Here is a 13,319-nt window from a genome sequence, read left to right as displayed (position 1 = left end):
GAAAATTTTCAACAGCCAATAAGATATTAAAATGATATACAACTCAAAGTAACTGAAAATAAATGATAAACTCAAAAGGAAAAATCCTTTTTGAATAGTAAAAGTACAAAATATAATTGGAAATAAAATGCAAAAACATAAAAAAAATAAAGTAAATAGCCTCAAGCGTTAGTGTCCTGTTGTGATGTCTCTGCTACTGTTGATGATGATAATGGCGCTGCTGCTGTTGGTGATGGAGGTGTTAGGGATGCTGGTGGAGTACAGGGTCTCATAACAAATAGGGAGGTCACATTTCGCTTTAGGATCTATTGTAGAACGTCGAGACATGGCATCATCTTAGTGTGGTTTATAGCCTATGTATCGCGAACCTCAACTAGCTCTATTCATAGCATCACTACAGCACTCCCGAGCCTCTCAAAATGATCATAGGCTCGAGATGGAGAAAACATAAGCATCGAAGGTGGCTTTAAAGAAAAATGGCACCTCTTCATGTTTAATTCATCCACACGGGCATGTGGAAATTACCCACGCCCGTGTGATTCTACAGGAGGCCTCACAAGGGTAGACACATGCCCCTATGTGCTCTCAGGATAGCCTCTAACTATCTCTGAATTTATCCACATGGGTGTGTGAAAATTTCACAAGCCCGTGTACCCGACCCACAGGGGCACCCACACTGCCATGTGTGCTCTCTGTCATCCCGAGAAAAATGTCTAAGTATTCCACACACCCCTATTGAAATTCCACACGGGTGTGTGGATTCTCACAAAAATACTCATAGGGGCACTCACACGCCCCTGTGTGCTCTCGGGGTGAAGGAGAATTCTCTACAGAGTTTCACACAGGTGTGCGGAAATTACCCATGCCCTTGTGTTGTTCACAGTGTCATCCATAGGGATATTCACACGCCCCTGTGTCTTCTTGGGATGGAGTCTGAGAACTCTACAAAGATCCACACACCGGTGTGAAAATTACCCACAACCGTGTGACTATCACAAAGCCGTTCATAGGGTCATTCACAAGCCCTGTGTCTTGTGGGGATGAGCTCCGAATTGAAACACATGCCCGTGTGGAAATTCCACATGGCCGTGTATCTTCTCTAGATGACTCAGAAAAAATTACAGTCTCTGTATAGAATTTCTCAACACTTATACACACATATAGCCAGCATATACTATGAAAAACTGACTAGAGAAACATGGAAAGCACTGTCAAATGACCAAAGAATCTTCACCAATCATAATTAAGCACACTAAACACCAACAATCCACGAGAAAAACATAGCAATAACGTGTAAAAGATCAAGATACCAACACTCAAGCTCTTATTCCTTCAAGTACTAAAGTAAAAACTAGAAAAACAATGAAGACTTGGGTTGCCTCCAAGAAGCGCTTGTTTAACGTCACTAAGCTTGACGCACCTTACCTTACCTCATGGGGTTTATCGATGAAGGTTGCCCTCTTACCTACAACTTGAAAGTATGATGAATATAATCTTTTCAAGGTAGAGGTAGAGTTATCAAGTTTGTTACCACACAAGGGATTGTCACGCTTACTCCATGAATGCACATCCCGATTAGCCTTGTGGCATTTCATGTGATGTCTCCTTGCTTGCTTCATCTTTTGGACCATCCTCTTCATGAGCCCTAGGGTAGGTTGCAACTTATCCTCAAGACCAAGTGTCAAGACTTCTTTATTCTCCACCTCTTGATCTAGCAACCCTTCAAATGGGTCTGAACGCATCATTTCCTGCATGTATTCATCAATTAACTCATCAGTGGTCCCAAGAAAATACGAAGTATCATCAAAATGAAGAGAATGTCGCATGGCTTCGGCGAGGAAGTATGTCAACTTGTCATCACCAACTATAAGTGTCAGCTCCCCACCAACTATGACAATGAGGATCATGGAAGTGCACAAGAACAGCCTCCCAAGTATCAACGGAACCTAGACATCCTCATCAACATCGAACACCACAAAGTCCACAGGAAATATGTACTTGTCATCTTTTATAAGTACGTCTTCAATGATGCCCCTCGGATGTCTAACTATTTGATCGGCCAATTGAAGTGTCATTCGAGTCGGTCTAGGCTCTCCTAAGAATAGCTTCTGGTAGAATGTGTAAGGCATGACATTGATGCTAGCCCTTGAGTCTTCCAATACCTTTTCTTCCCCCAAATTACCAATATTATAAGGAATGATGAAGCTCCCGGGGTCCTTCTTCTTGTTTGGCATATTCTTTTGCAACACCACTGAACATGAAGCATCTAAGATCATAGATGCACTCTCTTTCAATTTCCTCTTGTTGGTCAAGAGGTCCTTGAGAAACTTTTCATAGCGAGGCATTTGAGACAAAGCCTCTAGAAATGGGAGGTTGATGTACAACTGCTTGAATAGACCCAAGAACTTCTTGTATTGCTCATCATTTTAGTCATTCTTCAATCTTGAAGGATAAGGGATTCTTGTCTTGTAAGGTGGGGATGCCACCGCCTTCTCTTTGGCTCTCTCCTCAACCTCAACAACCTCGGGCAACTCAACATTAGCCTTCTCACTAAGGAGTCTGCTCTCAATCCCACGACCACTTCTCAAAGTGATTGCCTTTACATGTTCTCTTGGGTTTGTCTCCGTGTTGCTAGGTAAAGTCCCTTGAGGTCTTTTCGATAGTGACTTTGCAATTTGACCAACTTGATTTTCCAAGTTGTGAATAATGCATTGTGGTTGCGAATTGTGGCTTCAACCTATTGAAATCTTGTATCTGATGATTGAATGAACTTGGTCAAAGCCTTCTTTAAATTGGTCATCCGGTTCTCCAATGCTGAAACTTGATTCTCCATGTTCAGGGCTTGTTGTTGTTGTTGGAAACCTAGTGGTGCCATGGCCTTCTATTGCCCTTGATTACTCCAAGAAAGGTTTTTGTGGCTCCTCCACCCCGAATTGTAGGTATTGCTATATGAATTTCCTTGACTTGTCATTACATTACCTACAAAGTCAACATGTTCCACTGATGATGTACCACCAATAGAAATCGGACAATCAGATAGAGTATATCCACCCCCATACCCAGTGCAACTCATCATGGCCGCCACTCTAAGAAAAGTTAGAGTGTCAAACTTTTTGCTCAATGACTCCACTTGGGCCGCTACTGATGTGATTGCATCAATCTCATAAAGTCCGGCTACCTTCTTTCTGTCTTGTGTGTTCCACTGATAACTGCTCATATCCATTTCTTCAATGAGATTTCATTCTTCTTTGGGGGTCTTGCTTCCTAAGGTACCTCCTGCTAGATCATCAAGTAACTATTTTGTACTTGGGTTTAAACCACAATAGAAAGTTTAAATAATCCTCCACTCGGGGAACCCATGTTGGGGACATTTTCGCAGGAGCTCAAGGAACCTATCCCATGTCTCGGAAAGAGACTCCAATTTCACTTGTACAAAAGAAGATATCTCATTCCTAAGCTTCAATGGCTTTCTAGGAGAGAAATATCTGGTAAGAAAAGCTTCTACCATCTCCTCCCTAGTAATTGACGCTCTATGTATTGAATGTAGCCATTCCTTTGCTCTCCCTTTCAAGGAAAATTGGAAGACCCTCAACTTGATAGCATCATCCATGACACCATTAATCTTGAGCATGTTGCACACTTCCAAGAAGTTCTCAATATGACTGTTTGGATCCTCATCGGTTAAACCATTAAACTGTACAGACTACTGTAACATCTGGATGAAGCCCGGCTTGAGCACAAAATTTTGAGCCGTAATCGGTGGCCGCACAATACTAGACTGCATGACAAGAACTGCGGGTCAGGCATAATCTGAAAGTGTCCTCTGCTACTTATTCTGTTCTGCCATATTATCAGACCCTTCACCTTCTACCTTAGCTTGATTTGATTGTTCTTGCCCAGCTTCTTTTCCCCTTCTATGAATTCTTCCTCCAATATCTAGATCGCCTTCAACTAAAGTTGAAGTGTTTTCTCGAGTCATAACCTGGAGCTACAACCAAAGAAAGAAAAACAAATCAGAATGATCCAAGAATAAAAAAGTATGAAAAAGAACAAGTGATAAATAGCTAAAATATCAAAGTGTGAAATGCTTCAAAATGCCTATTCTCTGAAAACAACACCAAAAACTTTACACGCCCTTTTGCATACGTACCGCAAGTACACGGGTTATCGAAGTAATAAATACCCTGGTGACTGGGTAGTCGTATCCATAGGGAATAATACTCGGAAACACAAGAATTTCTATTTAACTATGGTGAAGATGATTCAAGAGTGGTGTGAACAATATCAATGCAATTAGAAATAAACAAAATAAGAAAGAGACGAAAAGTGAATAAGGAAAAACAATAAATAGAAAATGGGGCACCCGGACATAGCTTACCTAGGACTATTGTTTCAAGTGCAAGACTTCTAATTATACCTCCTAACTGATGTCTAATGAGTCGTGGAAATCCTACGACACACGGTCCCAAACCTAAGGTCAACCGTGACTAACCCTTACACTATGCCCCATCAAAAAGGTTACTCTCGATGCCTCATACTGTGTGGGGTTACAAGAAGCTCTGGGGATTCCAAGTGATAAACCCTATTCCCTAGTATAGATCTAACACTTTGGTCCAGAAAAAAAACCCCTAGTCACAATTAAGCCCCAGTACTAAGGATTACTTCAATGCTTCACTCTGTTGTTTTCGCAACTAAGTAAAAGAAGAGTTTGTCTCTTATCACTTCACTATATCATGACTCCAAAGAACTCTTGGAATGTGGAGGTAGGATAAATCACATCGAAAGGGAAAATAGAATGTGGAGCTACTACCTATGCAACCTTAGCAGCCGCTTAGGAAAGGGCTACCTTAGAGAATGTGTGGATCTACTACCTTCCCATTTCATTTTGTACATAAATAAGTCCTTCTCACTTAGAGCTTTGAGGAGTATACGTTGAGTTGACTTAAGTGACTTTACACACACTTACACGATATCAGGTTGTTGTCCCTTTTTATTCAAGTTTTTAGCTAGAGCATGGATTTTTCTTATTAGGTGTTGGAATTTTACTTTACTTGTAGAATGCTTCTTTTGCATGCTTTCGGTGAACCTAAGGCCAAGCACTTTCAATTTTTCGTCTTATATGCTTCAATGTTTTATTTTTGCTTGAGGACAAACAAAACCTGAAGTGTGGGGGAGTTCGATAAGTGCTTGTGTATAAGTAATATGAAGTATTCTTTTCCTACATTGAGCATCACTTTTATAAGATTTTATCGCTTATGCGTGTGTATTTTTGTTCTTTTGTGCATGTAGGGTTGTGGAGATAAAGTTTGATGAAAGAAAGCAAAAGTAGATTGTGAATGCATTTGTTAAGGAAGTCTTATATTGAACAAATGTGAAGACACATGTTGTGCTCAAATACATATGGGTGCGTGCCAACCTCCATCAAGCAAATACGCAAAGTGGAGGGGCACAAAAGTAGTCACACTCACGTGTTCTGACTTGTGCAATACTAGCAAGATCTTCATCAATGTGATTTCATTGAAGACACAACATGATCTACCACATCGATGTGTGTCCATTCATGTGGCCTTGATGATAAAAGTAGATTCATAAGCATTTTGGTGAAGTATTGTAGCAGTTACTGTAGCAAAATCATTGTAGCAGTTACTGTTTACTACTCGAAGGTAACTAAAATCTGGAAATCCACACGACCGTGTGGAAATTCCATACGCCTGTGTGGATGCCTGATTCTAGCAAGTATAAATACCGCGACTTGAGACGTTTTGAAGGATCTTTTTCCCATTTTTTGACCATCTTTGGAGAAGATTGTGACTATGGTTTGGAGAGGCTTTACCTAGGTTTTTGGACTGCTTCTACAGCCTTCAACATTTAGTTCCTTAGGAAGAGAGTTATTGGTGGAGCTTTCATCAGCATCGATTCGGTGAGATGTGCCCTAGGCTTGACATGGAAACCTTGGAAGAAGACGAGGCGGCTTCACAAGACCATCAATAGGGACTACTAGTGGGTTTTATCAATGGATTACATGCATTTACTTTTGATTTCATTGTTGATTGTGTATTGCTCCAAGGAGGGCTAAACCTCTAGTGGGTGCTTGGACTTGTAAGCCCTATTATTGCTTCCCCGCAAGTGTACGGGATCACTAAGTAATACCTCATATAAAGACATGAGAATCGTATTCCACGGGGCTAAGGATCTCCTATTACTCCTTCTCGAGCTATTACCTATCCTAAGATCTCAAGTGAGGAAATTTACTCTACAAGGTGCAATTAAAACTAAAAAAAGATTATCAACAAATTACAGAGAACAAGCAATAAGCAAGCAAGAAACTCAATGTAATGCAAAGGCCTATGTATGCAGATCCCCTCAAGGGGTTATCATGAAACATGGATGATGAATAAAAGATGCAAGGGTAAAATGGACCATGAGTTTCCAAGATTAGAACAACCAAAATTTCTTGGAGATTGAACCCTAATCCCATACGAACATAGATAGGAATTTCTTCCAAATCCACATTCCTACGACGCATTAAGTACGAGGAAATCTCACTTAGGAGTAAGCCTACTCTTCTTCAGCTTAAATCTTCATGGAGGTCTACCAAACACCTGATGTCTCGGCATGATGATACATGTATCCCCTTCTAATCCATTCATGATCTAATACATGCGAACAATTCACATCTACATGCGAACAATTCACTTAGCATGAAAACAATGGATTAAATCTCAACATTACCCAAGCATGGAATTAACAAGTAATAATCCAAAATACATGATAAAACCCACCAAGGTTCACCAACACCCGGTGGCCTTTGCTGTCTAGTGTGTCATCATCCCACAACAAGCAATACAATCAAGTGAAACATAAAAGAATAGAATAAGTGACACTGCCTAGCTGAAATGGTGGAGGAGGAGATAAGATATATGCCAAATGATGCTACCCCCGCCAAATCGTGGTAGATCTCCCCTTGAATGATGTTGCCTTCTTGCCTTGAGAGTCTTGGACCTTGGCCTTGAATGATCTCCTATCTTCCTTTCCCTTCTTCTCCTTCCCAAGGTCCCCCCAAAACCTCTCAAGTGGCCTCCCAAAATAAGCCCAGCAAAAAACCCCTTGTTCTGCCTAAAAATCAGTATTTATGCCCCCCATGGCATACAGGTCGTATAAGGTTCGTATAGCACTCAAAAATCCTAGATTCGCATTTCATACAGGGTGCATACGGCCTCCATACGGCCCCATATACTGGGTAGTATGGAAATCTGGGCAGACAATTCCAAATCATTCCGCTGCAACAATGCATACGGTCCCCATACTGGGTAGTATGGAGAGTGGTATGAAATTCCTGTTTTCTTGTCTTTTCAGCTAAATGATATCTTCTTGTTCTCCATGGCTTCCGTATGCCCTACAAAGCAAATAGTAGATGATTAAGCACAAAACGGGCATCAAATGTCACAAAATACATGCAAAGTGAATACGATATATATATGAAAACACCTACATTTAGACACTTATCACCCTAGGATAATTTTGTTTTTTTTTAATTGATGTTTTAATTGAGTTTAATCCTTGAATGCTTGTTGAATTAATTTTCACTTAGAGTGACACTAAGGTTGACAATCTATCTTGGTAATCCTTGTGAATGAGTGACACTATATTAGTGTTAGACAAAGCAAGGTTGGAGAGGGTCGAGAGGGTAAGTCAAAAGGTAGAGGAATGTCCCCTTTACCTTCTGATGTGGTTTATCCTATTGACAGCGCTCCTTGCGTATGTCCCGCAAGTGCACGGGTTTGTCGAAGTAATAAAATCCCAGATGAGTGGGGTATCGTACCCAAAGGGAGTAGGGAATAAAAACACTTACATTTTTTCTTAACTAAGAGAAAGATGAATAGTTATATGTGTGACAAGATGTGAAATAACAAAACTAAAAGAACAAGAAAGAGAGCACAAGTAAAGGAGAAGGTAAGGCAACCGATATAAATGGGGTTCCCGGATATTGTTCCGCCTAGGACAACTGTTTCAAGTGTAAAAACCCTTTATTATACTTTCTAACTGATGCAATAATGAGTCATGGAGATCCTTAAAGACATGGTCCCAAATCTAAGGTTAACCATACCTAACTCTATACATGTCCCGGAAGAGAAATTGAATAACCTCTCAATCTCGCACTCATATAGAATTGCAATGAGTTCTATGGATTCCAGGTGATAAATACTCTTCCTAGACGTGGACCTAACCCTTTGGTCCAGGTGGAAGGTCCCTAGCCATAATTAAGCCCTAGGTGCTAAAATTACTTCAACGCTTCACTCCGTTGCACCCGCAACTAAGCCCCAGTGGAAGGTCATCCTTTAGCCCATTCACTCTATTATAACCGCAAAGAACTTGAGGAAATGGAGATAGAATAAATCACACCATAGGGGAAAGGGGACGCTCCTCTATCTCTCGACTCACCCTCGCAACCCTCTCCAATCTTTCTTTGTCTAACTCTCGTGGTGTGTCACTCACTCACAAGGGTTACCAATAAGAACTCTCAACCCTAGTGTCACTCTAAGGGAGTATTCATACAATCAAGCATTCAAGATTAGAACTCAAATAAAACAACAATTAATTGAAAGCATAATAAAGAGGTTCAATGAAACGAATACATCCTAGGGTTCACCAATACCCAAGTACCAACTAAAGGGTTTAGCTCTCCATTGAGCTAATTCAATCAATGAAATCAAATGTAAAAGCAAAGAATCCATAAAAAACCCGCTCGATAGTCATGACGATGGTCTTGTGGAGAGCTCTCTACTCGTCTAAGGGTCCCTTTGTCTGGCATAGGATACACCTCGCCGGATCGATGCCGACGAAAGCTCTCCCACTAACCTTCTTCCAAACGGAGCACGATGTCGAAATCATAGAACCTCTAAAAATCCCTAGCCAATACCTCTCAAAACCCTAGCCGTCGGCCTCTCTCAAGTTGGGGAAGAAATGGAGAAAAGAATTCTGAAATCGGAGCTGAAATCGGCTTTAAATATGACTGGAATCGGGAATCCACACGCCCATGTGGGCGCGCCTGTGGATTTTTCACACGGGCGTGTGAAATTTCCACACGCCCAAGTGGATTCTCTGTTTTACTCCTTCTTCGGCCGGCTGTGAACAGCAACTACTACAGTGTTTGCTACAATGCTTGCTGCATTACCCCTGCTACAGTACCAGCCCGAAACACTCCTGAATCCATGTTTTCATCTAGGTAATGTAAACGGGCACATGTTTACGCCGTAGATCGCTTTGGTTCTTCAATAACGGACATGTTGGTGGAGATCTTGCTATAGATGCCCCAGCCAAAATGCGTGAACATGACTGCTCTTGTGCCCTTCCAAATTGTTGTGCTAACTTGAATACAAGGAGGTTGGCACACATTCTCACATCTTAAACCTGACTTATGTCTTCATGTTTGAACTTTCTCAAGACTTCCTCCAAATGGTGCATTTATGATCCACATTGGCTTCTTTATCTAATATTCAGCCTCACAACCCTATCTGCATGAAAGTAACATAAATACACACATATTAGCGTTAAAACCCGATAAAAGTAATGCTCATCATAAGGAAAGAACACTTCGCATTCTTATCACACAAACACTTATCACCTATCTCCACATTCCAAGAGTTCTTAGTGGTTATGATAGAGTGAAGTTCTAAGAGAAACTCCACTGGGGCTTAGTAGCCTGAGCAACAGAATAAAGTGTTGAAGTAATCCTTAGTGTTGAGGCTTAATCGTGACTAGGGGTCTTTCGCCTTGACCAAAGGGTTAGATCTATGTTAGGGAATAGGGTTTACCACTTGGAATCCCTAGAGCTTCATGCAACCCCACATAGTGTAAGGCGTCGAGAGTATCCCTTTCTGCTAGGGCATAGTATAGAGTTAGTCATGGTTGACCTTAGGTTTTGGACCATGTATCTTTGGATGACCATAACTTATTAGACATCAGTTAGGAGGCATAATGATGAGTCTTGCACTTGAAACAATAGTCCTAGGGTGAGCAATGTCCGGGTGCCCCGTTTTATATTGATTTCCTCTCCTTTTTTTTATTGTGTCTCTTTCTTCTTTTATTTATTTTCATTTGCATTGATATTGTTCACACAACTCCTAAATTGTTTTCACTATAGTTAAATAGCAATACTTGTGTTTCCAAGCACTATTTTCTATGGATATGACTACCCACTCACCATTGTATTTTATTACTTTGACAACCCATGCACTTGTGGTATACACATGCAAGGGATGTGTCAACTAGTGAAGAGTACTCCAATCCACAAATACTGACTCTAATGGTTTAGGTAGTGGGCTACAACATACCCCAGATGAAGAGCCTCCCTCTGACTCATGGAATAAAGGTATAGAAGATCTAACCTGCTGAGTACACCCATACAATTACGATTACCAGTCACTGACCAGCTAAAAATAGCATGTATATACCTGTGTGCTAGTTGTGAAAGTAGAGAACTCTTTAACTGGCTAGGAATAAATAGGTAGCCACCACACAAATCATGAAATACTAAGCTCAGAGTAATACTCGTAGGATAATCTGTAGGACGCTGTGCATACATCACTGCGCCAATATAATCCTCATTGTACAAGACGAGCATGACTATAAACTGGGTTAATGACATCCCATGGCGCTAACCAAATGCTCGGAAATGAATAGTATCCTCCTTGTCAAAATCTGTGTCTGCTATGGAGCGTTCAACGAAGAATGAGAAAAGAACCTCCAGAGAAATGTAAACCTTGTCAGCAAGTCTGAGCTCCGCAAAAACATACAAATCGATGTAGTGTGACTATCCAAACTTTAGCTTTTGGAGAGGTTTGAACCTTTACTGATGTTTAGGTTCAGCAAATTCGATCTCTAGTGGTGGGGTTGGCTCCCTATTTAGCGAATTCATTTGTGAGCTATTTTCTTGGTGCTACGTGCCATACCAGCGAGTAAAACATCAAAAGAAGTCAGTACGGTATTAATTTGGTGAGCGCAAGAATCCAAGTGGGTGTGTATACAAGCCACACGCCCAAGTTGCTTTATTGGCCATGGTTCCAACCCACATGGGCATGTAGGTAGGCCACGGGCCCATGTGGTGCTATTTGTGCGCCAGGGGGGCCACGCAGTTACGTGGTTTCTCTGGCCAAGCTCTGTCAGCTCACGCAGTCATGTGGCTATGCTGACTACACTTTACCAGCTTATGTGACCACGTGGGATTAACCACGTACCAACATGGGTACCCAACCATGGCAAAAATGCCATGATCAGACCCCAATAGCTCACTAAAGTTTGTATAGATGCATTCTAAAGTGCTTACCATGAATTTACATGAAAAATAGCACCTGAAATGTACATGGATTTGAAAATGGGGGCATGGAGGAGATAAGAAGAGATGAGGACTTACCATCATGAATCGCAGAAGAAAAATTGGTGTAAAGACAGGCAAAATGCTCCTAGAACTGAAAGAAGTCGAAGAAAAATGGTTTTGGAGTCCAAAGGTTGGAACTCATGGACACACCCCTTGCGTGTGTGCCGGAAGTGCACGGGTTGTTGAAGTAATAAAATTCCCAATGGGTGGGTAGTCGAATCCACAGGGAATAGATGTTTAGAAACAAAAAATATTGCTACTTAGCTAATAGAGAAAATCAATTGATGATCATGATTCAAACTTTCAATGAAAATAAAAAGAGAAGAAAAGGGAGTAAGGAAGAGTAATTAGAAGAGGTAATCAATAGTAAAGTGGGGTACTCGGATAATGCTCACCCTAGATCTATTGTTTCAATTGTAAGACTAATATTATGCCTCCCAAATCAAAGTCTAATGAGTCATGGAAATCTAAAGATACACTGTCCCAAACCTAAGGTCTACCGTGACTAGCCCTCAATACTATGCACTAAAGGAAAGGGATCTCTCAACACCTCACATTGTGTGGGACTGCTTAAGACTCTAGGAACTCCAAGTGATAAACCTTATTCGTTAATCTAGATCAAATCCCTTGGTCTAGGCGAAAGATCCTTAATCACAATTAAGCCCCAGTACTAAAGATATCTCAACATTTCACTTTGTCGCTCACACAACTAAGCCCAGCGGAGAAGGTCTCTAAGCACTTCACTCTATCATGATCGTAAAGAACTCTTGGAACATGGAGGTAGGATAAATCACATCGGAGGAGAAAGGGAACGTTCCACTACCTCTCGACTCACCCCCTCAACCCTCTTCAATCTTACTAAGTCTAACCCTAGTGAAACTGTCACTCATTCAAAGGGCCACGTAGATGGATTCTCAACTCTAGTGTCACTCTAAGGGAAAATCAATCCAATAAATGCACAAAATTGAAAGTCAATTAAAACATCAATTAAAAGAAACAAAATCATCCTAGGGTTTATGACATGTATCCGAATTACGTGTCTATACCTCAAGTGTGCGGGTGTCGAAGTAGTAAGATACCAGGAGAGTTGGGTAGTCGAATCCACAGGGAACAGGGCAACTAGTACTAACTGCTTCTCCGCTATTTATCCTAATGATAAATGGGATGGTGTGATGATCTAATGTATGAAGACATGAATACCAGAGACTAATATTCAAGGGCAAAGTGGAGGGAGATCTCAATCAATAAATATGAGATACCCGGCCAATGCTCCACCCAGGATCTGACATGAAGTTCAAGACTTGCTAAATGCTTCTAAACCGAGTCTAATGAGTTGAGCTAATCGAAGAACAACTATTTCTTGTCTCCAAGCAACTGGCACTAGTCCCCTACAAGGTCCCAGTAGAGAAATTGCTCAATCTCAACACCTCACACCCCATAAGACCGCAATAATCTCTAGGGATACCTAAGAGTGAAACTAATTTCTAAAGATAGATCCAACTCTATTTCTAGGTGAAGGATCCCTATCCCCGTACAAGGCCCGGTGGAGAAATCTCTCACTCTCATACCTCACACTAAATATGGTTGCATAAAGTCTGGGGAACACAGACATAGGAAACACTCTACAGAAGGGAAAGGAGCACTCCAATATCTTATGACTCACCTTCTCTACCCTCTTTAACCTTGGAGTTCTAACTCTAATGAAGACCTCTCTCATCAAAGTAACAAATCATGCATAGAGAATCAACCACAAGGATCAATAGAACATGCAAGCAATGGGAACATAAGATTAAAACTCAAATCAACTCGGATTTAATAGAAAACATAAAACAAATCAATATAAAAGACAAGATCCTAGGGTTTACATACCTAAACACCTACTAGGATTTTGCCCTCCATTGGGCAAGTTACAAAATAAAGATAAATATAATGAATAGTAATG

The 13,319-nt window shown here is 41.0% G+C and overlaps 1 non-coding gene across 1 annotated transcript; it reads left to right on the top strand.

Annotated features, from left to right (window-relative positions):
* Nucleotides 1-3,353: 3,353 nt before the first annotated feature.
* Nucleotides 3,354-3,460, top strand: LOC120274258. The gene has a single exon (XR_005540789.1). It is a non-coding gene; the product is annotated as a small nucleolar RNA R71 (small nucleolar RNA).
* Nucleotides 3,461-13,319: the final 9,859 nt, after the last annotated feature.

The sequence above is a fragment of the Dioscorea cayenensis genome, chromosome 12, assembly GCF_009730915.1.
Source record: "Dioscorea cayenensis subsp. rotundata cultivar TDr96_F1 chromosome 12, TDr96_F1_v2_PseudoChromosome.rev07_lg8_w22 25.fasta, whole genome shotgun sequence".
Taxonomy (NCBI): Eukaryota; Viridiplantae; Streptophyta; class Magnoliopsida; order Dioscoreales; family Dioscoreaceae; genus Dioscorea; species Dioscorea cayenensis.
Note: the sequence above shows the minus strand (reverse complement) of the source record. Positions and strands in the feature narration are given on the sequence as shown.